This window comes from Cheilinus undulatus, linkage group 17 (assembly GCF_018320785.1).
Source record: "Cheilinus undulatus linkage group 17, ASM1832078v1, whole genome shotgun sequence".
Taxonomy (NCBI): Eukaryota; Metazoa; Chordata; class Actinopteri; order Labriformes; family Labridae; genus Cheilinus; species Cheilinus undulatus.
The window spans coordinates 31242464-31266161 of record NC_054881.1 but is presented as its reverse complement, the minus strand read 5'-3'; the positions used below and the strand labels follow the sequence as shown (position 1 = coordinate 31266161).

Here is a 23698-nt window from a genome sequence, read left to right as displayed (position 1 = left end):
GTGCTATTTAATGCAATAGACATGCACTTTGGTTTAAGGCTTCTCTGTTATGGATTTATACAGCAGTGACTCAGCTAGACATGGCTGAAAGCAAAGATCTTTGTGTATTCTATATAAAGACCCTTGCTAACTGTGCCTTTCATGACCCCAAACACCCCTACAGCATGAGCTGAAGCCGTCTAGCTTGATTCCCTGAGGGGATTTAAGAGTGCTTTGACAAAAGCTGTAAAGCACTCAATGGGGGTTTGTTCCTCCTTATAGTATTTTCAAATCCAGCAGCCTCTCGCCACTTTTCCACTTCTCTTTATCGTTTTAGTTCTACTTTGTCATTATATGAAGTGTCCTTGATGGCTGTAGCTTTGTTTTGTCATGCTGTACTGTCTCTCTTGAGAGTGAGAAGAGCAGTTTAAATAAAGGTTAAACACACTGTATTTGAATTCTGCTGCCAGGGAGCATGGCCGTCCATAAGGGGGGGAACTCTGAGGGGGCCCAGCCAAATGGGGTGCACAGGGAGGTGAGGAAAATCCTGGTCCATCGTGAGGTTAACTAGGGGTGTGACAAGACACTTATCTCATGAGATGAGACGAGACATGATTTGGGCCCACAAGACGAGATTTTACACTATTTTTAATTTTGGAAAAAAACATGGCTGGATAATATGTCCTTTATACAAATGAAAGTCATTACTGCAACGCATTCAGGTCTATTAAAAAATGTTTAAACTGACTCCTATTGTACTGAATAGGCTATCAATGCTTACACACAGTTTGTCTGGTCGAACTCTGACTCAAACTGTACATTTTAATGCTCTTCAAATCAAACCTTTCCCATCATCGCTACAATTAGAATAATTCAATTTAATAGCATATTTAATAATATATAATAAAAGCATTCAGATTATATTGAAAGTACCTTAAGCACTGTTTACAACAGACTGAAATCAAACTATTCATCATCCTCTTTAAGGACATCAATATTTAAAACACTCAAAATAAATCTATAAGTCAATAACACATTTCCTGTTAATTAGAGAAATAGATTATTTTATCGTTTTGTGGTCTTTTTTTCTCATATGAGCTTTGACAGTGTTGGTGAGTGAGTGTGTGAACAACAAACATGACATGTTTAACTGAGGCTAAAACTTTTTTGGAGCTAACAATGGACTCTGTTGCGCTCAGACACTGTGTTCTGCTATGTTTACCACTGCAGTATACAACGGCCTGTCGCACAGCTCATGTTAAGCTTCTGACAGATGATAGCAAAGCCAACAGCTGATGGATGTGTGACTGACAGACGGTGAGACGAGAAGACATGATGACTGAATCAAAGTTACAAAGTCACAGATATCAGCACTATGGGCCAGTCTGCACGCATACATGAACTAATAAAACGCTGTATTCTCCTCATAGAGAATGCACAGGTTTCCAGCAGCAGCATTTAATCGTTTCACACAGTTATGGAGGGGGTGGGGGTTGGAGCGGTAATCTTAATGGATCACGGATCATCTCCGTTTCTTCATTAGCTCTCTCACCAACAGTTTTAAAGTGTCCACAGCATCTTTGTGAGCTTTTATAACTTCCAGTTTGGTATTGTTTTAAGGAGAGCTGCTGATCCTGGTGAAGCCCCCTTCAGGTCTTGAATCTGTTTTGTTAGGGATGCACCGAAATGAAAATTCTTGGCAGAAACAGAAAACTGAAAATGAGGAAACCAAGGCCAAAAACCAAAAATCGAAACACCAAAATAAATTGTTATGCCAATTATTAGTACCATTGCATTTATGGCTATGACTGTGTACTAACCTCACTAAAACCAACTGCAATTGCAGACATTAATATTAATGCTTCAAAGAATAAATCAATTACAAAATTATGTAAATATTTATTAAGAACTGACATTCCAACAATGCACAATATGAAATAAAATAAAATACAAAATAAAATGTTTAACTTGACCCCTCCCATGTCTACATTAAATCAGTGGTTCTCAACCTTTTTTCAGTCATGTACCCCCTGTGAAGTACTTTTTCAGCCAAGTACCCCCTAAACAGCACAAAGCTTTTTGGCCAAAAAGAAAGACATTAAAAGAGTGCTATGACAGCCATCTGATTTATCAAACTTTGTAACTGATAAACACTTTCAAATTACAAATATTATATTTTTTTTCAAACATTTTAAATGTTAAAATACATGACTAAATTCATGGCACATCTTCTCAACACTAAATGTGGGAATTCAAATTAATGTAGTGAAAACAGAGATTGGAAAGGCATAAAACTATTTGAACCTAGAAGTGTGCAAAACACTGCTGGGCTGCAGTGGTCTCTCTGGAACAATTTGGAAATAAAAAAATAGAGCTAGAAAGAACTAAAAACCTGTAAATAATTAACTAATTATAAAAAAGACAGCTTAGTGCCCCTTTTTGAGATCATAGTAAAGATCTCTTCTCAAACTGAAATCATGAACTTCGTTATAGATCAGCATTTATTCACAAAAAATAAACCCTGAACCTTTAATGAATGGAGTGCGACATCGCTGTGGATATTTTTTCAGTTTCGCTCCGACAAGCACACATGGTGGTGGTGCCGATTTTTAAGGCAAACAGAGGAACAAAACACATCCTCTCTAACACCACCTGATGTTTGTCCTCTCCTAATATCTGTCTGTAGTCAGTGCTTGTGTTTTTGCCTCATGTAACCTGGTAGAGAGGGACACAGGCAGCAGGCAGCCCGGCATGTCTATGTGAACGTAAATGCGCTACTCACACAACTAGAGCTGTTTCTAAACTAACAGGACTCTAGTCTAGTGAAATATTTATCAACACAGTCTCCTCTGACCTTAGACATATGACTTATAAATGTTCCGGATCAACCAGCTCACTGAAATGACTCCTCTGACCAAACTGGAACACAAACAGAGCCAATCTGTGCGCTGTGGGGAAGTTAACTCCTCTCACAGCGAGCCTCAGCTGCGCCCTTATACTATTATTGATCATATTTGACATAAAATGAATGAAAAGTCTGCCCCTCCTCTTACAAACTTGGCTGGCACAGTGAGTGAAACAGTGAAACAAAATGGCACTGACCTCCCGGTGGTGCGTAAAAGTGCCGCGTTATGCATGGAGTGAAGGACAGAGAGGGAGAAGCCTCCTTTCATCTTCCTCTCCAATAAATATCACTGTTTATCAGAGGACAGAGAAAACACACCACAGACGTTCGCAACACTAATGTGATGATAGAATGTAATATACTCGCAAAATCGTGTTGCTCCTGATGTGCAAAGAAAGGCGGTATTTTTCTTATATAGCCGGCATATATTCTAAAATCTCGCATACCCCCTGGAGTGCCTTCACCTTTGCGTACCCCTATTTGAGAAAGACTGATCCAAGCGCCTGCTGGCCGCGGTTTTTGCTTGCATCATCACATCGTGTTTGTCCATTTTGTGCCGAAAATTTTCAGTGGCCGAATTTTCGGTGCATCCCTAGTTTTGTTTAACAATCTTCTGAAGGCTGAGCTCATCCCTGTTGCTTGTGCACTTTTTTATTACCACACTTTTCTCTTCAAGTCAGCTTTTCATGAATATGCTTTGATTTAACACTCTGTGTTTTCAGCAGTGACTTTCTGTGGCTTACCCTACTCTGAAGAGTGTCAGTGATTGTCCTCTTAACATTTGTCAAGTCAGCAGTCCTCCCCATTATTACGGTTGTGTGCACTGAACCATCATGAGAGAATACAGGCTCAGGAAACCAAATTGGACTCTTTTACTATTCTGTAATATTTTGAGATATTGGATTTTTGATTTTTGTGAGCTGTAAGCTGTAATCATCAAGATTAAAACAAAAAAAAGTCATGGGATATTTCAATTTGTATGAGATGAATCGAGAATTCATAAAAGTTTATCTTTTTAAAGTAACTCAGAGGAAATAATGACCTTGAAAAAAAAAAACTATTACATGATTTTCTAAACATACATACAGCATCTTTAAATGAAAACTAATGCATGTTCAAGCAATGTTGAAAAAGGAAAGCAATTCATTCACCTAGTTGGATGATTAAGAATAACACAGGCAGAAGCTGTGTGGGAGGAAATCATTCAACACAACCATTACAGCTTCATGCATAATTGCTTGCTGTAAACGATATCATAAGCAGCAGCATCAAGATGAGGAAAGTAAAAGCCTGTCAGATTAAAAAGAGCGCTGCGATGTGTTTATGAGTCTTGATCGTTGTCTGAATAGGTCATTATAATGAGATAAGAGTAAAGTAAAACTGATCAGCTGACAGCATCCTTAACTTCTGCTCTCTGTCAAAATGAAAATCAGATATGATAGTGCAAGATATGATTTATTGTTTCCGGGGGGGGGGATTTCTTTTAGTTAATAATGCTGCTAAGAAGAGCTGTGTTCCTTTTACAGTACACTTAAATTATAGCCAGATAGTAAGCCAAGACATAAAGATTAATCACATGCAAGACTGGTGTTTAAATATTGCATGATCCCTGTGTGATAAACAGTAAATTATGCCCTTATTACAATAAGGAATATTGTATTAATGAATAATAAAAGAGACTTAAAACTGCAGAATTTCAAGTGCATGCCCATCCCAACTGAACTCCTTTGACCAGCCTGTTAATGCTGGGCTTTTTTGGACAAATGAAGACAGGTTTTGCTCTGACTGAAGGTGAATGACTTAACACTCTGAAAGTGAGACTATAGTGCTGCACAATGCAGCCCTGATCAGCCTAGGACAAGAGGGCACAAGATCAAGAGAGAACTATGAGTTCAGACAGAAAGAGTGTGTCAATAGCTGATATTTTGCCTTCCTGGGGTTGATTTTATATTCATTCGGACATCTTTCCAAACGTTTTTGCCTCTGTGATGGGTGCGTACATTGAAATGTTTACATTAAAATGAGTTATTTTCTGATTATGCTATAGCAGTAATGCTCAAAATAACTCAGAAACAACATCTTCAATTCAAACCAAAGATGCAGGCTTGTTAGTATTTTAGTGGTGCAGGGAAGTGTTTAGCATTATACAGACAGCGGAGGAGAGAAAAGACAATGTCTCCCGGTCATTAAGACCTGTCTTGCAAACTTTCTCCCCTCGCTTCAGTGAATAAACACTGCATGCTGTCTGATACAAGCTGGTAAATGACACGGCACAGGCAGGAACAAGTGCTTCTGTTAATAGATATCTATAAATCAATTCAACAACATATGATCCAAGGCAGGTGCAGGCTGATTGCCCCTGAATTAGTTAGTGAAACTCACTGAGGCTAACAAAATTATTAATGCTTCCAAAAGCTTGTCTTGATGATTTTTAAGTTCATTAAACTGATTGCAGAATATGGCTGAACGATTTGGAAAAATAATCTAATTATGATTTTTGTTTTTACCCAATATTGCAATTGCGATTTAATATGCGATTATTTCTTAAGTTCCTCATCTCATGCATTTTTCAACAAAAACAAGCAATCATTTATTCTTTACTATAACCACCACAATATTAGATTAAGCTAGGGCAGAACAATTCTTTAAAAATATCTAATTGAGGTGATTTTTCTACTCATTTTGCAAATTTTATATGGACTGTTGTATTGAAAGGACTGATAATTTTAATATAATTCAGATATTTACCAAGGAAACATAAAAAAATGAAGAAAAATGATTTTTTGTACACTATTCTAAAAACATGGCACTACAATGATTACATGATTGTTACGTATAACATCTCTACAAAAAAAGTTCTAAATTTGTATTTTGACACTAATTTCAGGTTAAAGTAATATTGCACCTTCTGCAATTTGAAAATTGCTGCAGGCCATATTGCAATTGAATCCATTTGCAATTAATTGCCAGGCTCTATCACCAACTAGGTAAAGTTTTTTTTTTTGTTTGTTTGTTTTTGACCTGAACGACCAACCGATTGGTTGATACCTGGATGTCATTTCAGTCGACAACATTTTTCTTCGGTTGACAACTGTCTGACAGATGCATAGACTGTAGCAGTCGGGTTGATTAGATATCAAAATAGTTCACATGGTGGATATCATAAGAACAGTTGCTTTCTAGTGATGCATGGCATGACTCATTTGCAAAGCAGTTGTGCAAATAATCATGATAATGAGGAGAAAACACAAAAACATTAACATTTCATTGTTGTCTTTATTAACAATCCCTCACACTCAGCACTCAGGGCTTTAGTATTTAAACCTTCAGGGAAAAAAAAAACTTTTGCTATGTGCCTCTCAATGAAAAGAATATAAACTTAAAATAGTTTATAAGGGAAAGAACATACACCTTGCACAACAGCATTTGTTATTTTGCAGTCATTCCATGCTCTCTTAAAGCCAAGAGCTTAAGTGTTACCTTATTTATAAAGCAACATCAGTAAGAAGTGATCTGGTTTTATAAAGTTTTAGAGTTTGGGGAAAAAAAGAGGTTAAGAACTGTTTATTCAATGATTTATTCAGGTTTTCTGCCTCTGTAGAAACAAAACTCAGCGCACAGAATGCAGGAAGAGTCTATACGATTTTGTTTTTCTGATAGCAGCTCTTGAATAAATAACATGAATTAGATGCTCAGTCACTTTCATTGCTGTTTTAACCATGCTGTCAATCTTAAATTGTAGCTTGGCTGTCAGGATGCTGCTTCAATGTGCTAGAAACATATCTGATTCTGCTTTGAGCAGCACTACATTGAAAAACGTTAACATGCATTCTGTTTCTCTACATTGCACTTCATAGCCTGCATCCTGCATATAGCAGGAAGGATACTCAATGTGGATCCTCAATTTTATAAATGCATTTTTATTGTTTGTTTTCTTTTTTTCATAAATTGTTAAGAAGGGAAATAAAGTCTGAGAATAGTAGTCGACCATTTACAGCCTCCAACAAGAGCAATTGTAGAAGAGCACAAGTCTGAGATTAATCCAATCTCTGAATTTAAATATGGAAACAAAGACTAACGAATCCCTCTGACAAAGTGGGATTATATCATAATTTAACCTCTGCTGTATACAAACCGATCTGCTGTGTTCAATTTAATCACATTTCCCAGAGGTTTGAATCAGATATTCTAACTGCACATGAATACAATGGCTTTCAGAAAGAAACTGTCCCAGATTGTGACTGAAATCACTAATACTGACTCTGGGAAGAAAAAGCTTTTTCACAATTCCATCATTGACCTTTCTCATGAATTTGATCACAATGAAAGCATTTTCCGGAACAAACCAAAAATACAATAGACTGTCTTGTGTCTGTGTGTTACAAAGTTTTTCAAAAAAAGTCTCTCAGATTAAATCAAGACAGCCTAGATTTTTTACCCTCTCCCTACAATTTTTGTGAGCAGTGAAAGCTTTTATCTTTTATTGTGACATGTTTCACAATGGTAGACAAAACCTCTGCTATCCTTAAGTGCATTTGTCCAGATGAGATGGGACTGCAACTCAAATCAAACATGCTCTAAAAGCCTGATCTGTCCCTGTGTTCAGAGTAAAATTCAACTGACAATTGATTTTTCAGAACTCCTGCCAAACCATTCAGAATAATTCTGACAAAAACTTCATTTTCATTCAGTTGAAATGGAGTAACTGAGGCTCCTTCAAAGGTACAGTGTGTAATATTTGCCCAGTGGCATTTAGCAGAACAAACTCGGGAAAAATAATCCAATACATTAATAAGTAGGCCCATCTAAATCACTGCTCAATCGCCTGAATAGATCAAAAGTTATTTTCAATAACTTAGAAGAAGACTTTTAATCATGCACCTTACAGTTTATTTTGCCTCCAGAGTAGCAGCATCACATTTTTGAGTTATCCGTCCATTCATCTGTATGTATGTTTGTCCGGCCCATTCTTATGAGCCTGATATCGCAATTCCCCTATCAGATATCTTCTTCAAACTTTGTGTGAATGTCCTTTGTGATCTGACTGCATTTTGGTGTTCATCTACAAGGGATTTTCTTCAACTATTCACTATTCACTCAAGGGTGAACTCATTAGATTTTTAAGAGTCAAAGGACCTCATGTGTGGCTTTTCCACTATGACTTCTGGTCGCGCTGTTCCAAATCAAGTCTTGCTGATTTACTTTTCTATCATCAGTTCAGGCGGGCCGGGCTCTGCGCACTGTGACTAGAATGGTCCAGCTCTGAAGCAGGGTCCAGCGCCATAGAGACTATAAAATCAGGCTTAATGGTAAAACTTTTTTTTTTTTTTTTGCAGTTTTACATTGGTTCTCGGCTTCTAAAGCCTTCTGTGATTTATTCACAAATTACTTTGCTATTCAGCATGAAGATCTACTCATACCATATGTATTCAGCCCTGTAATTACTTATAGGTGGATAATGGAGAAAATGACTGCCACATCTTTGTCAGGATGAAGATGATATCGTATGTCATTGCTTCTGCAGCTCTTGGCTGTTTCAGTGTGACATTCAAGTGTGAGTAAATAGAATTGACGATGTATAGCACTTTTCTTTAGTTCTCTGATGAGTCAAAGTGCTTTTACACCCATTTACGCAACATTCAGACTGCTGGCAGAGGCTTCAACCTCAATGAATTAACCAGGGGACTGGAATCTCAAACTTGGACTCAAGTCATACTTAAAGAGAAATTTAAGTATTTTTAAGTTGCACTGCATGAGTACGTAGCAGTGGATGTGGTATTAGCCTCCAAAGATTCAGTGAGGATTGCTCCTTCAAGAAGGACTCGCCGGTTGTACCAGCCAGTCAAATTTACCACAGGGTATGATGTAAGCTTGATATGATGTGTAGAGCATGGCAAACATTAGCAGCTATCTCTGTCAGACTTCATTCCTCCTCGTAGATTAACATCGCGGTTACTTACCACTTCGGTTGAGTAGTTATATGCAATTATAACCCTTAACAGCCTAAATACAAAGTTTTTCAATTTCTTAGTTTAACAAAAAAACTTACTAATTAGTTGAACCACCAAATATATTTAACAGATAGTCTTCATCGAACCTACTGCTTCTTATAACAACAAACTAATGGTAACCAAAATGACGTAACTATCTCATTTTAGTCAGTAAGTGCATAATTATAAAGTCATTAAATAAAGAGCAACCTTTAATTTTGAACAGCACCCAAAAGTGTAGGTCAGAGGTGTATTACTGACCATGTCTCTTTGATTTTTACCCCATTATTACATCAGCATTCAGGGCTGTCTATAAGAGGGGATTAGGGGGAGAGCTTTCTGGAGTGCAGCCAAACTGGGGGCCGATGGAGGTCAGCAAAGTCATGGTCCATTGTACAGTTGAATAGCTGAATAATAACCCCTATTATCATAGCAACAAAAAATGTTTTTTGTTTATTCATGCTGTGCTAAAATATGGCCTTTTTAAAAATGTAAAACCTTTTTCTCAAAACAGAATGACCTTTTCTGGGTGATGTTAGCAATGTGGATGGGCTCACTGATATTAACAATTATGAATATGGCAGATTTCATAGCTTAGCCATGATGTGCACGCACAAATGCCAGGATGTCAGAAAATAAAGTAAAAACTGTGAAAGAAGAAACTGAGACAAAAATATGAAATATGTAACAAGTGACAAAAATATGGCAAAAATGTATGGAAAGTGATAAAATAGGGCAATAAACAGCAAAAATGGCTTTAAAGAGGCAAAGAGAATTAACAAAACTGGAATAAAAGTGGCAAGAATTAGCAAAATTTGGTTAACAATGGCAAAAAGTGGGCAAATTAGAGCAAAAAATATCAAAATTTGGTTAACAAAAGTAGTTAAAGAAGTGGCTAGATTATAACAATTGGCAAAAGAATGGCAAAAAGCAGCAAAATGTGTTTAAAGTGGTAAAAAGAAGTGAAAAAAGAATAAAAGTGGAAGAAGTGCGAAAATTAACAAAAATTGCTTATAAATGGCAAAAAGGGGTAAATTAGAGCAAAAAATGGTTAAATGTAGCAAAAGAAAAGGCTAGACTGGCAAAAAAAAAAGAGGCAAAACTGGAATTGGCAAAAAATTGATGAAAATGGCTGAAGTGTGTCAATGGGTCAAAAGGAAGTGGCAAAAATGGGTGGAAAAAGTAGTGAAATGGGTTAAAGCAGGAGAAAAAAATAAATAATTCAACTTTAGAATCTAATAATAGCTTCCCGGCCATTTCAGCTTCAAAATGAGGTAACTGTTAGCCAAGATGCTAGCACCATTGTTACTGACGAACACACATGCACTGACATCATCAATAAAGGACAACTCGGGAGGGCCATGTCTCGGGGTTCTTCAGGGGCCCAGCAAATTCTGTGGTCAGGTATTATGATCCCACTTGAATTAATTCTGTCTGATCCGATTCGAATTGATTATGGATCCTGATAACTTTTTTTGATTTGCAAAATTAAGACAAAAAAGAAAATTTCTAAATAAGTGGACAAGGAACAAAAGAAACATAATACCAGAGTCATGTATGTCCTGGCGTGTTTATGAACTGAAGTCTTCATCATGCCCACCTGCCCAGGTGTCTCACTTTACTCACCTTGAGTGACATTAGCTTATAACTTTTTTAGGTATTTTTGTTAACAATTATAAAAACTTGACCTCGCATTGCAATATGTGGCCCGTGCCTATCCCTGGTATGAACTGATATATTCAGACACATTTACATGCTGTCCTAGCCGTAGGAGCAGTTTGGAGTTCGAGTCTTGCCATTTTGTCATGTGATGGCATGTGATGGCATGAGCTGGAAATTAAACCCCCTGACCTTCCAGCTGTGATTCAACCATCTCTGCTACTGGTTCACAACTGCTGCAAAACAAAGTGCAAATAGTCTCATACAGTGTAATACATGTGCATAAGTAGTTGTCAAGATTGAAATACTGCATTAAAGATAAAAGTTTTGCATAAAACTCCACAAATCTGATTCAAACTTCTCCTCAGCACGGTCAACAGAGCACCTACAGCTATTTTCCAAACAACTGTATTTCAGAGCCTCAGATTTAACTATTCCAAATCAAGTTTCTCCTTACAACACCCTCGTCTAGGACACACATACACACACACTAATTTCAGTCAGGAACACTCTCAACACTTACTTGGCAGAGAAGGCTCTGCTCAAAGGATGCTCCCTGGATTAGTCAAGCAGCATGCTTTGACTTTCCAGGGAGGGCACTGCAAGAAACCCCTATATAGAGACATTTATGACAATGCAAACTGAATACAACAGACTTAGTTCAGAAGCAATTAATCCATAGTAGCATGAAACTGAATATAAGGGTGAAACAAGCTTGACGTAAGAAAGGAGAAGGCTGGGTACATCAACACTGATGCAAGCAGGCATTAGTGGGGACATCATTTTTAAATGGACCGCTGTGTTGAGAGAAAGAGCTGTGATTGACTGTGGGAACTGGGAGGCTACCCTGGAATCAACAGGTCTTCAGGTGATCACGGCTGGGTGTACGACTTCTATGTCCTGCATGGGCCGATGCTAAGCTTCATGAAATTTTGAAATTTTCACATTTCAAACTGAATGATAAAGTAGAAAAAAGTCTACATTTAAAGGTCTTTGCACTCTGAGTCACTTATTATCAAATGCATTTTTTTTTTTTGTGGATCTGTAATCTGAAAAAATATCACACACTCGTTCGTTGCTCATAGACTCTGTTGTGTTTCATCTGTATTGACTGCAAAAGTTCGTAGAATTTTGCAAACTGTTTTGTGGATGAGCCTGAGGAGAGTTTTGGCCTAAAGAAAAGGAATTCTTGAGAAGGCAGAACCAAGGAGCATGGGAAGTACTTGTAACGCTATAAGAGCATTGGGAAAAGTGAGTTCATAGGTTTTCAGAGGAAAATTTACACATCCCTAATGCTGTAGAGACAGCTTCTACACAGCTTCTACACCTATCAGTCAGCCCATTAGGTTGTCCATCAACGTCTCTAGAGTTACTGTATGCAGTGCCATAGGTACTGTATATGGCTAGGTGAGTTATCTTTGCTATAAGACTATAAGACTCTGGTTTTTGAGTCCACCTCCTTCACTAGCCTTTATGTACTCATATCCCGTTGATTCTGGTTGTTCAAGATGCAGTCTTATTCACATATCCTCACATGGCATTTATTCACTCTGAGACAGTGCAAATTGCCACGACTCTGCCACCAGGCCACTGGGTGTCTGTGTAGCTGCTGTTGTGTCTGTGTGTGTTACAGGGGGCGTGTCTTGGTGTACGATCGTCAGATGAATGAGGTGCACCCGTGCAGTGTGCTCTGCCTGTAAAGATCTCCTGGGCTCTCATTTATCATCACTGTGCAGAAAACATCCTGTCTTACAAATAAAAAGAAGGTGCATAAATACAATCTAATCCACATTTATCAAACCTTCACACCAGTCATACACACATCAGCAGGTAATAAGTGTTGATAAATCCCACATAGTCCCATCCAGCATACCCATGCATGTTTAGAGGCAATATGTAGCAACAATACAACCTTTTAACAACACACAGACTCTTTTACCTCCCAGGAGCAATAGCAAAGAGAGCTAAGAAAAAAGGACCTTCCTAGATATTAAAAGTAAAGTGGAACAAGGCTGATAAAGTCATAAAATACCAGAAACTTTCACACTAAGTGAACCAAATAAAGTGTTTGTCCACTTAGTAGGGCAGTTACGTACAAAAGCTGTTTATTCTGTAGGTTCAGAGGAGAAATCACTTTCAGAAATCAAGCAGAATAGGTCTGAGAGTAAAATGCATCATAACGCACAAGCAGGAAGGATCTGCAAACTATAACAGCATACCACGCATTTGTAACCTGTATGCCCAGGATCATCAGCTCTCTCTGGGATTAATAATCAAGCAGTGAAACTCTCCCAACAGAACCAGCTGGACCACACAGATCAGTGCACTCTGTTAAAACAAGCTCCCTGTGGAGAAAGTGGTCTGCCAAATCTTTCCATGTGGCAAGATGAGCCATGGCACTACATTTCAAATGTCTCACCGCCGTCTCGGGGGGGGATATGACACTAATTAGGGAACATGTCTGTTCTCAAACATACATAGATGTTAAGATAGATTCATGCCTGCTGTGACATTCATGCTGCTTTCTACTTGTAATTCAAATGACTATGAATAACATGCAGGAGCTAAGCTATTTATACACATTCCCAAGTAAAGTTCAGTTCATTATAGCCAGAATTTGCTTCTTCACTTGGAAACACATACCAGCCTCGGCATGAGTTATATCCACTACCAAGCCCCACTGGTCATAAACTACAACAGCATCTGCCTGCCAAGCCTACGTTAATTCCCAGAGCTGTGCATGCCTCCTATCTCATTTTGTCATGTTGCTCTGATGTGCCAGACATTTTTCCTCCCTTTTTGTTTTAATTCTTTTCCTTTATTCACTCAACTACTGCTTTCCCTCCTTACACCTTTTCCTGCTTTTGATAAGTGACACACCCTAGTTTGTTTCACTCGTGGGCTCACACTTCCAAGGGGAATGATCCTCACCCTCACCTGATTAGCGCAAGTCTTTACACTGACTGCTGACAAAAAAATTACATTAAAAATGTGTTTGTTTTTTAAAGGGCAGTTGCAGTTTTTAAATTTTTTGACGATACACTTTTGGATTAAACCCATTCTTTTCACTCATGCAACCACTCCTTCACCAGATGAAGTGGTTAACAACTGAATATCTGTTTACAAAACAAAATCATTCCATTCCAGCTATATTGGGGTGTCAAATGTATAATTCACTGATATGTCTGTCTTCTACAATCACATCATGACTCATCACCTATCTTGTATGAATAAGACTATTCATTTAATTCTGTATAAAATGAATCTCATTTGCAGCATGACAGACAAACCACATAATCGAACTAAATTAGTGAACTCATGTGTCTTTGACTTTTTATATAATCCAAAATGTTCCTGTGCTTTTCCTTCAATATTGCATTACCATCGCTCTCAAGGTTACAGCAACAAACAAAACAAAAAGTTTGTATGACTCTCAGCTATGACTCTCATTTCATTGTTTGTCGTTTGATGATCTGATTGTTTCTGTGTGGAAAACAGAAAAATAAATCAGTTTTCTACCCGGCACTCTAGCCTCTTTTTGACTTAAAGCTATGCACTTTCAGTACTGTAAATAGGCCTGTGTAATATATTATGAGTTCACCATAATGCAGACTAAGGACCTGTGTCTGTGACTGCTGTTTTTGTGCACTTAAAACTTCAATTTCATAGTGCTTCTCATCCGCATTTATTGTTTTTTAGGCTTCTAAAGCTGGCTTCTGCTTTCTTTTTAGAAAAACTCCATGCGCTTCATGTTTTTCTTTTTTTGTCCAAGTACAAAAAAAAATCTGCTGCACTGAAGGCTCCCAAGAACACATTGGCCTCCATAATTCTCAACTGGTAGAAGTTTGGCACAACCAGGACTCCTCCAAGAGTTGGTCTCCCAGCCAAACTGAGAAATCAGCGGGTGAAGGGCCTTAGTAAGAGAGGTGACCAAGTCAATCTGACTGAGTTCAAGAGGTCTAGACGAATGTCCAGAAGGACAACCAGCACTGCAGCCTTCCACCAATCTGGGCTTATGGCAAAACAAATGGAAACTCACTTGACTTTCACATGGAGTTTCTGGCAAACTCCAATATGATTTTCATGTGTTTTGCACTGAGGAGCAACTTCTGTTTAGCCACTCTGACATAAGCTCAGATCAGTGAAGTGTCAAACTTCTTCCATTTGATAATAATGGAAGCCATCGTGCTCTTGGGAACCTTCAGGGCAGCAGAATGTTTTGTAGCCTTCCCCAGATCTGTTCCTTGAAACAATCCAGTCTCTGAGCTCTACAGGCATGGCTTGGTTTTTGCTCTGATATGCAATGTCAGCTGTGAGGCCTTCTATAGAGAGGTGCGTGCCTTCCTAAGTCATGTCAAATCAATTTAGTTTACTAGAGCTGGACACCAGTCAAGGTGTAGAAACATCTCAGCAAAGAGCCAGAGAAATGGCAGGCTCTTGAGCAAAATTTCAAGTGTTATGTCAATGGTTTTTATTTTAATATTTGCAAAAATGTCTAAAATTATGTTTTCAGTTTTTCATGATTGGGTACTGAGGGTAGATTAATACGATTTTTTTTTCAACTGTAGAACCAGACTGCAACATTAGAAGATTGAAAAAATTGAAGGGGATCAGAAAACTTTCTGTGTAAGAGAATCCCATCCTGGCATTTGCAGCACCTTTAGACTTTGACACTTTAATCGAACAGTCCTCCAGCATTGCTGTTGACAAAGCTGGTATCATTATTCCCTCCCTCCTTTATTCTGATTAGCCAGTGGGGGGTAAAGTGGCATGGACCGGCACAGTGTAGCTCCAAAACTTGAGCTGCTGTCCAACTAAGAGTGCTGTGTTGTGATAACAGAGCTGCCTACACCACATGGTTTCGCACTTCTGATGCAACACTGAAAACGTTGGACTACATTGGATTTGTGTTGAGCACTACAAGCACAAAAAATGGCAGCTGTCGATTTCAAGGGTAAGGATAAGGATGGATCAGGTCCTTTCCTAAAATAGCTATTCCAAGTCTAAATGAAAAATAGATTCTAATGCTGCAAATCAAAACACGGCTCAATGGAGAAAACAACAAGACTCAAAACATTTAAAGAGTACTATATCTGACCAATTAGATTTGAGTAAGTGAGTCCTTAGTCAGGCACAACCCTACATTATGTACACATCTGTGTGCATTGTTTATAAATGAGGGTTTTCTTTTCAGTCCAGTGCTTACTTTTCTAGTCAAGCACTCATAAAATAACTGATAACATATTAAGTTGTTTAAATGCATAAAATAAATTACTTCCTGTCCCATCAGCTCATCTCATGATCAGTGAGCTGGGTGGTGGCACAGCCTGGGCTGTTAATGGCTCGTGAGAGCTGGGTGCGGGAGGAGGAAGCTGAAAGCTGCAACAAGTCCTGTTTGATTGACGTATTTCTTATAAAATAATTTTACTGCACAGTGTGGGCAGTTCTACAGTTTGTTCCTTAAGAGTTTGTATGGGAGGTTTCCTAGATGGGTGCTTTGTTCACTCAACCAATTAGAAATGTTCTTTACTGCAAGGTCCAGTCCTAAGTTGCAGTACTTTTGGGATGCATGATCGTCCAGTGGGCAAAATAAAGTCCTGAGTTTTTATTTAGTCCCTGTTCATTTTGTTGAGAATGCACTGAGTACATCCCTCTAAAAGTCCTTAGTCTCAGGGGAAAGTTTCCGCAGTGGAAGCACAGGCAGTCTCTTGGAGTTTTTGTATGCTGTTGGGTTGTAGAAAGATATTTAGAGATCCTCTGTCTGCAGCCTAATCTTTGTGTATTTTGGAATGCTGCATTATTCCCTGGGGTAACGGTGGTTGTACATACTGCATAAATTTTTATTTTCTGAGATCTTTCAAACTTTCTCTACAGTTCTCTTGGGATCTTACAGATTCACAGACTTAAAGATGCTGTTGCTCTGCATGGTCAACACATCAGCATATGTCTATACTGGCAGGATAGTTTTCTTTAACCACATCTTGGATGAAATTGGGGCCTTCCCTTTCCCCTTGGTTGGAAGCCTGAGCTGACTGCCTTCTGCTGGAAGACAAGCATAAGCTGTTACTTTACACACTTGTCTACTGGCAAGAGAAGATTCTTATTATTTGTTTACTTTACCATCACTAATTTATTTTTGTCTTTTTTTTTTCCCCTTGGATTATACTTGAATAAACAGATGCTTTTGCTTTTGGCCTTTGTTTTGGCATATCACACTCCTACTGTTGGCAGGAAGGGATCCTCCCAAGGCTGTTTCTTGCAAATTGTACAAGCAGTGTTGTTGCACTTACTTTACAACAAAGGATTCATGCATTTTATTTTTGCAAGACATTTACTGGCTATGCCTGTTCATGCAATTAGACCATCAGGGTATTTTTCTTTAAATCTGATGAGGCATTGCCCTTAAAACCAACATTTAGAGAACTGAGGAATTTTAATGAAAAGAAATGTTTCAGTTGTTTGAATGCCTACTTTCAAAAGTTTCCTTTTCATAAGTGCGTAGTTATAGAAATGTCAGTCATAATCATAGCTTAGTGCTTCATAAGGTCAGTGTAGCTAGAGCTCTATAAGGAACTGAAAAGTTACTTATATTGCTGGTGAACTGTAAAGACATACGTGTTCTATAATCCAGTGAAGGCCATATAAGTCAAGGAGTATTGTGCTTTGACCTTTTAATAATTCGTCTAAAGTCATACTTTTGAGGGGTGAACTTTGGGATTTCTGGGAGCAACATGGGCAATACCTGCAATGCTGTGATTAGAGTCTTTACTTCATGGATGTGGAGGCTTTTGGCCCACTAGTCTTTACAAAATTGTTTTAAATCAGTCACATTGGAGAATTTTTGAGCATGAACAGCTGTTTGAGGTCATGCAACAGCATCACAGTTGGATTTAGATCTGGACTTTGACTAAGCCACTCTAAAACCTTTATTTTTTTCATTGTATTTCTTTTTTGAGCCACTCAGAGGTGAACTAGCTGATGTTTTTCGGACCATTGTCTTGATGCATAACCCAAAGTGTGCTTGAGCTTGAGGTCACAAACTGATGGCCAGACGTTCTCCTCAACCATTGATGTCATTTTTGCCCAGTCTGGAGAAGGTTATAAAGTCATTTTTAAGGCTTTGGGACTTCAGCTAACCACACTGAGACACATTTTCTATAAATATAGAAAGGTGGGAACGGTGGTGGACCTTCCCAGGAGTGGCCGGCCTATCAAAATTACTCTAAGAGTACATTGACGGCTCATCCAGGAGGTCACAGAGGAACCCAGAACAGCACATACAGATCTCTAGGCCACACTTGACACAGTTAAGGTCAGTGTTCAAAGGCTAAAACCACTTCTGACCAAAGAAAACAAACGCTCGCCTGGTATTTGACCAAAAAAAAAAAAAAAAAGAAAAAAAGAAAACATCTTGATGATCCCCGAGACTTTGGTGAAATATTCTTTGGTTGACAAAAGTTTAACTTTTTGGATGGTGTGCATCCCATTACATCTGGTGTAAAACTAACAAAGCATTTCATAAAACTAGAAAAGCACTCGGAGAGCGAAGACCTTCGCCATTAGCCCTATCTCCCAATTGTGAAGAATCCATAAAAAAATTCCTGGATCTGTTCCCATGTGCTTGCTTACAGTTGTAACATCACGAACCAACTCTGATACATAATCTTGTTCTGGTTGCATTGCTTTCTGACCTTTACATCAACTTTATTTTAAATCTACTTTTACTACATTGCAACACTTTTTTAGGTGTTACTTCTGCAGTTTGCCTCTGATGATTACAGATTGCTTTAGAGTAAGCTCATAATTTTCCTCCGTCATTACCAGCACCATAAAGCCAAGCAGAAGGCTGAACAAAGTATGGGTAACCATGGCAACAGCAAGTGTTTTGACAATCAACGACTTGCTTTATCATTAAAATGAACATCCATGTTCTAATCATTGTACAGAGAGCATGCATAGCATTACAATGTCATTCAACGCATGCATGTCGTAGTAAGCCTTTGAAGTGAAATTGTCAGTTACAAAGTGTAAAGAACCCAAATGCAGCAAAAAACAAGGAATTTATGTAAACAAAAGCTCATGAAGGGCAAACAACAATGATAGAAACTCAGTCCACATGAAATAGAAAGGTAAAAACACAATGTCCAAAAACCAGAGAAACACTAGGCGCAAGAGAATTACAGGCAGAGAGATATGATGAACTGACAAAGAAGGGCAGGAGCACAGGGAGAAAAAACACACAGGCAGGCTATAATTAGACACAGGTGAGACTAATGACAGTGGAAGGAAAACATTAGAAAGTTAAACTACACATGAAACACATGGAAAAAGGCTTACAAAATAAAGCAGGAAACTAGGAAAACTCAAAGGAATTACTACAAGGAGAATACAGTATTAACACAGGGGAGGGAGGGCTTTAAAACTAGGTATCATTTGTTATATGTTTATAGTAATTCTGCTTCGTTAATTATGCTTTATGTACTCTGAGGATTTGGTCTAGTGTTAGGTCTCTCATGTCCCTCCGTGGGCAGCTTTCATTGTTGTTAAAAGCAGTTGATTTGAATAGTTGCATACACAATATTCATACAGGCTTTTGTTAATGTCCTTCATGGAAATATAGCGTTTTACTCTCACATGCAGCTAAAGGGTTTCTTCAAACAGGCTGTAAAAGGTACTGATTGCTGACATCATGGCCTTATTCCAGTATTTGTTCTTTTAGTTTTGCATTGTGAAAATAATTGCTTACTTTTTAAATCAGAAATAATTCAGAATTTTGATGAACAACTATAAGGACTGATAAGCAAATGTCTTCTGTCATAATGCAAATCATGTTATGTTCCAAATAGAGGATGCTCTTTTCAAATATGTTATTTTGAAGTGGACTTGTTGAAAGTTGAATTATCATTATATGACTCTTCAATGTGAAAGTCCTTCACTATTGGTGGTAACTGTCAGTGCATGTACCATGGTGCTCTGCTTTAATCTATTTTTATCACTATAGTCTATTTTTTGTGTGACCAACTTTTTATTCATTTTTAACAGAGGTAGCAGGTGTACATCCTCATGTTTCACACCATTATAACCCACAGTGAAACAAAATCATTGCAAAAATGTAACTGCACACAAAGCGACGCAGAACATGTTCTATTCTGATCGTTTCACAGCGGTTAGGTTGTAAATCACTCGGAAACAACAAGTCTTAAACTCAGCACGAAGTGTCACTGCTGAGTCACAGGCAACTCGTGAGCTGTTTAATTCACTGACCAGTACATACAGGATGTAATATTGCCTGTTTATTATATTAAAATGTTCACGTCAGCTTAAGTGTCTGTTACAGGCAGACAGAGAGAAAAGATGTTGTCTCCTGTCATTAAGTCCCAAACAGCGAACTTTTCTCCCTTCACCTCAGTAAATAAACACTGCATGCGGTCTGATATATGCTCATAAATGACACAGTGGTGGCTGGAACAAATCATCCTGTTAATAGTTATTGTTGTAAGTTAATACAAACAATTGTCTGAGGATATTTTGTAAGCTGTGATGCCAAAAGTTATAATGCTGTGATCACGGAAATTTATGATTAAAGGTAGGTGCACGCTAAACAACTCTGAGTCAGCTGTTATTTTAGATCAACAAAATGAAAATGAAAATAATCAATAGCTTCTTATGCTGATTTGTAAGGTCAGCCAGACTACCAGAGGGTAAAATGAGAAGCCTGTTACAAATTAAGCTGATTGTTTTGTTTTTACCTGCACAACCAATTGATTGGTCGGTGTGTGAGTGTAATTTTGGTCATTCAAGAATCTCTTTGGTCGATACAGAGCCCCAAATGGCACAGAGATTTCCAGTTATATATCTTTTAAATTTTCCCTATATTTTCAGTTGCATAACTTATTATTATAGTCCATAGTCTATTTTTATCATCATAGTCTAATTTGCCTCACAAATATTACATTTTCATAAAGCTGACATCAAGTCGGTCTGCTCGGCAGAGATCCTGTATTCGCACGTGAGCCATGCTGCAAAAACAAACAGCTCAGAGTGTGTGACGCAGACCAACACTGTGCACTGTGGGGCTCACCTACAGACCCCCAAGCATGTCCCCAGACCAACATTACAATAGTTTGGGATTGCTTTCAATTTCAGTTTCAGTTTAGTTTTTAGTAGTTTATAGTTAGTTTTAAATTTTTCTGGAAAATGGGATACTTGTCAGGGGTGAGACACATAAAGGCCACTTTCATTTCATTTATTCAGTTTTGATGTTCACATACAACTCAAGACCTACAAATACCATTGTGTGAAGTCTTTTCCTATCAAATCAAGTAGATTTACTCTCTCCAGGTTTGGGTGTACATGTCAGTCAGTATGCTGCTGTCAAAAAAGTAAAACTGAAATTTTGTCTCTAATTTCTATTTTAGTATGTTTTGTACACACAGAGTTAAGTTTCAGTTTTCCTTGTTGTAAAGCTTAGTTTTTATTTAGTTTTAGTTAACTAAAATGATTTCTACATTTAAGTTTTAGCTACTCAGTTTGTTTTAGTGAACTATAATAACCTTGCACATCTGCAGCCTTTGCAAAACTGCTCAAGCTCTGTCAGATTGCACGGGGACCAGGCATGAACAGCCTTTCAAGTCCAGTCAAAATCTTCCATTGGACTGAGTCAGGGCTTTGACTTGGCCGCTCTAGAACATACCAGACATAAACCATTTCTGTGTAGCTTTTGCTGTATGCTTCAGGTGATTATCTTGCTAGAAAATAAATCTTCCCCCAAGCCATAGTTCTCTTGCTGACTGAATAAGATTGTCCTCCAGGATTTTCCTGAATGTTGCGGCATTCATTTTACCCTCTACCTTTACAAGCCTTCCAGGGCTGGCTGCCTAGTAGCATCCAATAGCATAATGCTGCCACCACTGTGCTTCACAGTGGAGATGATGAGTTTGTGTGTGATGTGCAGTGTTTCATGTCTGCCAAACATAACATTTTGTCTGATGGCTAAAAAGCACTATTTTGTCCACTTGACCTTGGAGCCCCCCTTATGCCTTTTGGTGAAATCTAGTCAAGAACTAATATGAGTTGTTTTCAACAGTGGCTTTCTCTTTGACAGTCTCCCATACAACTTCGACTGGTGAAGAACCTGGACAACAGCTGTTGTATGCAGAGTCTCTCCCATCTCAGCTGCTGAAGCTTGCACCTTCTTCAGAGTAGTCATAGGTGTCTTGGTGGCCTATCTAGCTAGTCTCCTTGTACGGTCACTCAGATTGTGAGGATGGCCAGATTTGCACATGTGTTCCATTTCTTGATGATAGATGTTCAGTGCCTTAGAATTTTTTTTTATATCCATCTCCTTACTTTTACTTTTCAATAACCTTTTCTCTGAGTTGCTTGTAGTGTTCTCTTGTCTTCATGGTGTAATGGTAGCCAGGAATTCTGATTAACCAGTGACTGGACCGTCCAGACACAGGTGTCTTTACTCTACAATCAATTGAGACACATTGACTGCACTCAGGTAATCCCCATTACACTAAATACGAGATTATTGGCACCAACTGGCTTGACTGCTGTTGAATTAGGTCAGTCACTCTAAAGGGGGTGAATAATTATTCAATCACTTATTTTACATTACATATTTTTGTTTAATTGACATTACTTTTTAGAAATCTTTTTCACTTTGACATTAAAAAGGTTATTTTTTTGTCATCTATTTTGTCAAAAAAGCCAAATCATATTAAACATGAATGATTCATGAAATCAAAGGATAAAACATCAAAGGGGATGAACACTTCTTATAGGCATTGTACATATAAAAAATGGATGTAATGAAACAACTAATTTGGCAACCCAATCACTTTTTGATTGTAGCACCTTAACTCGTAGCTGTGGCTACTTTTTAATTTTCAGTAACTTGTCCTTCATGAGACAGAATGTTGGAATGAGACAGCGTTCAAATTAGTGACCTCTGCTTCAGGAATCACTGAACCCAAGCTCAAGTTTTCAAACAGCCTTGACAATATTTTATGTATTCTTTTACACTGTGTATCATAGGTGAAACAAACAAGCCATTCTCTGGTGGCAGTATTAATCCAAAGATAATGAGAAGCAACAGAGGCAAAGTTTTTCCCTCCAAAATTCAACATCTTGTTAAGTAACACCTTTGAGAAATGTACCTATTCTGCATTCAGTCAGAAGAAGTTAAATTGGCTAAGGATGAAAACACTGACCTCGCAGGTCAATTAATTCACAGTTCTTAGCAGCTTTCCTTCTTCCTTCTCATTTTTTCACCTTTCTTTTACAAAACATAGGCTTAAAGAGCAACTTATCCACAGAGCTTTGGCTGAGTATTTTAACAAAATATCTTTGGAGTGTTATAGAGAAAGCTAATCAAAGAGGATGATAATATGCCCCCAAATCACTCTTTGCCATCACCATCAGCCATCAGTGTATGCTGCTGTTGTGTAGTTTTTACATTACATGATTTGAATGGAAAGTTTAAGTCCAAAACCACAGCTGCAGAAAAGCAGGAGGTCACTTTGGAGTTCTGTGGTGATGGAATGCATCAAACATGTCACTGACCTCCAGATAAGCCAATCAAAAATTCACCTGCGTTTGTAGAATTTTAATCCTTTTTACCTAAATGTCATGATTTTGCCCTGTACCGATTGACAACACTACTGAATACCCACATACAGTGGTTTCCAGCTAAATAAAATTATTTTAGGGGTTTACTTACTGCATACGAGGGGAAGGACTATCTGTAAAACACTCACACACTGATCACTCAGGCATAGAAGGATAATAACGCCTAAATAAACACAAAGAAGTGTCTTTAAATTATGCCATCTCCATTAAAATAACACAGCTGACTAGGCACTGAGAAGTGTTTGTCAGATGAAAATCCAGCAGCGTGAAACAAAGCATGGGCTTGCCTTCATTCCACGTGCAGTATCAGTGTCAAGGTCAAAGCATGTCCTTGAGGATCCATTTGGTATATGGAGTATGAATGTGGATAAGGGTTGCTACTCCATGCTGCTGTTTGAGTTGCGTTATGTAATGAGCTTCCTCTGCTCCCCGTGGACTTAATGTCATTATGGTAATACATTACCTGGTTCCCCTCCCCAACTCTTGCTCTCGATCGTTCAGCTTTGTGCATCCCTGAATAGGCCATTTG

At 38.2% G+C, this 23698-nt stretch overlaps 1 protein-coding gene across 2 annotated transcripts in view; it reads right to left on the bottom strand.

Moving 5' to 3' along the window:
- Positions 1-23698, bottom strand: part of si:ch211-127i16.2 (probable flavin-containing monoamine oxidase A) — a 128959-nt gene that overhangs the window by 6417 nt on the left and 98844 nt on the right. The window lies entirely within an intron of this gene.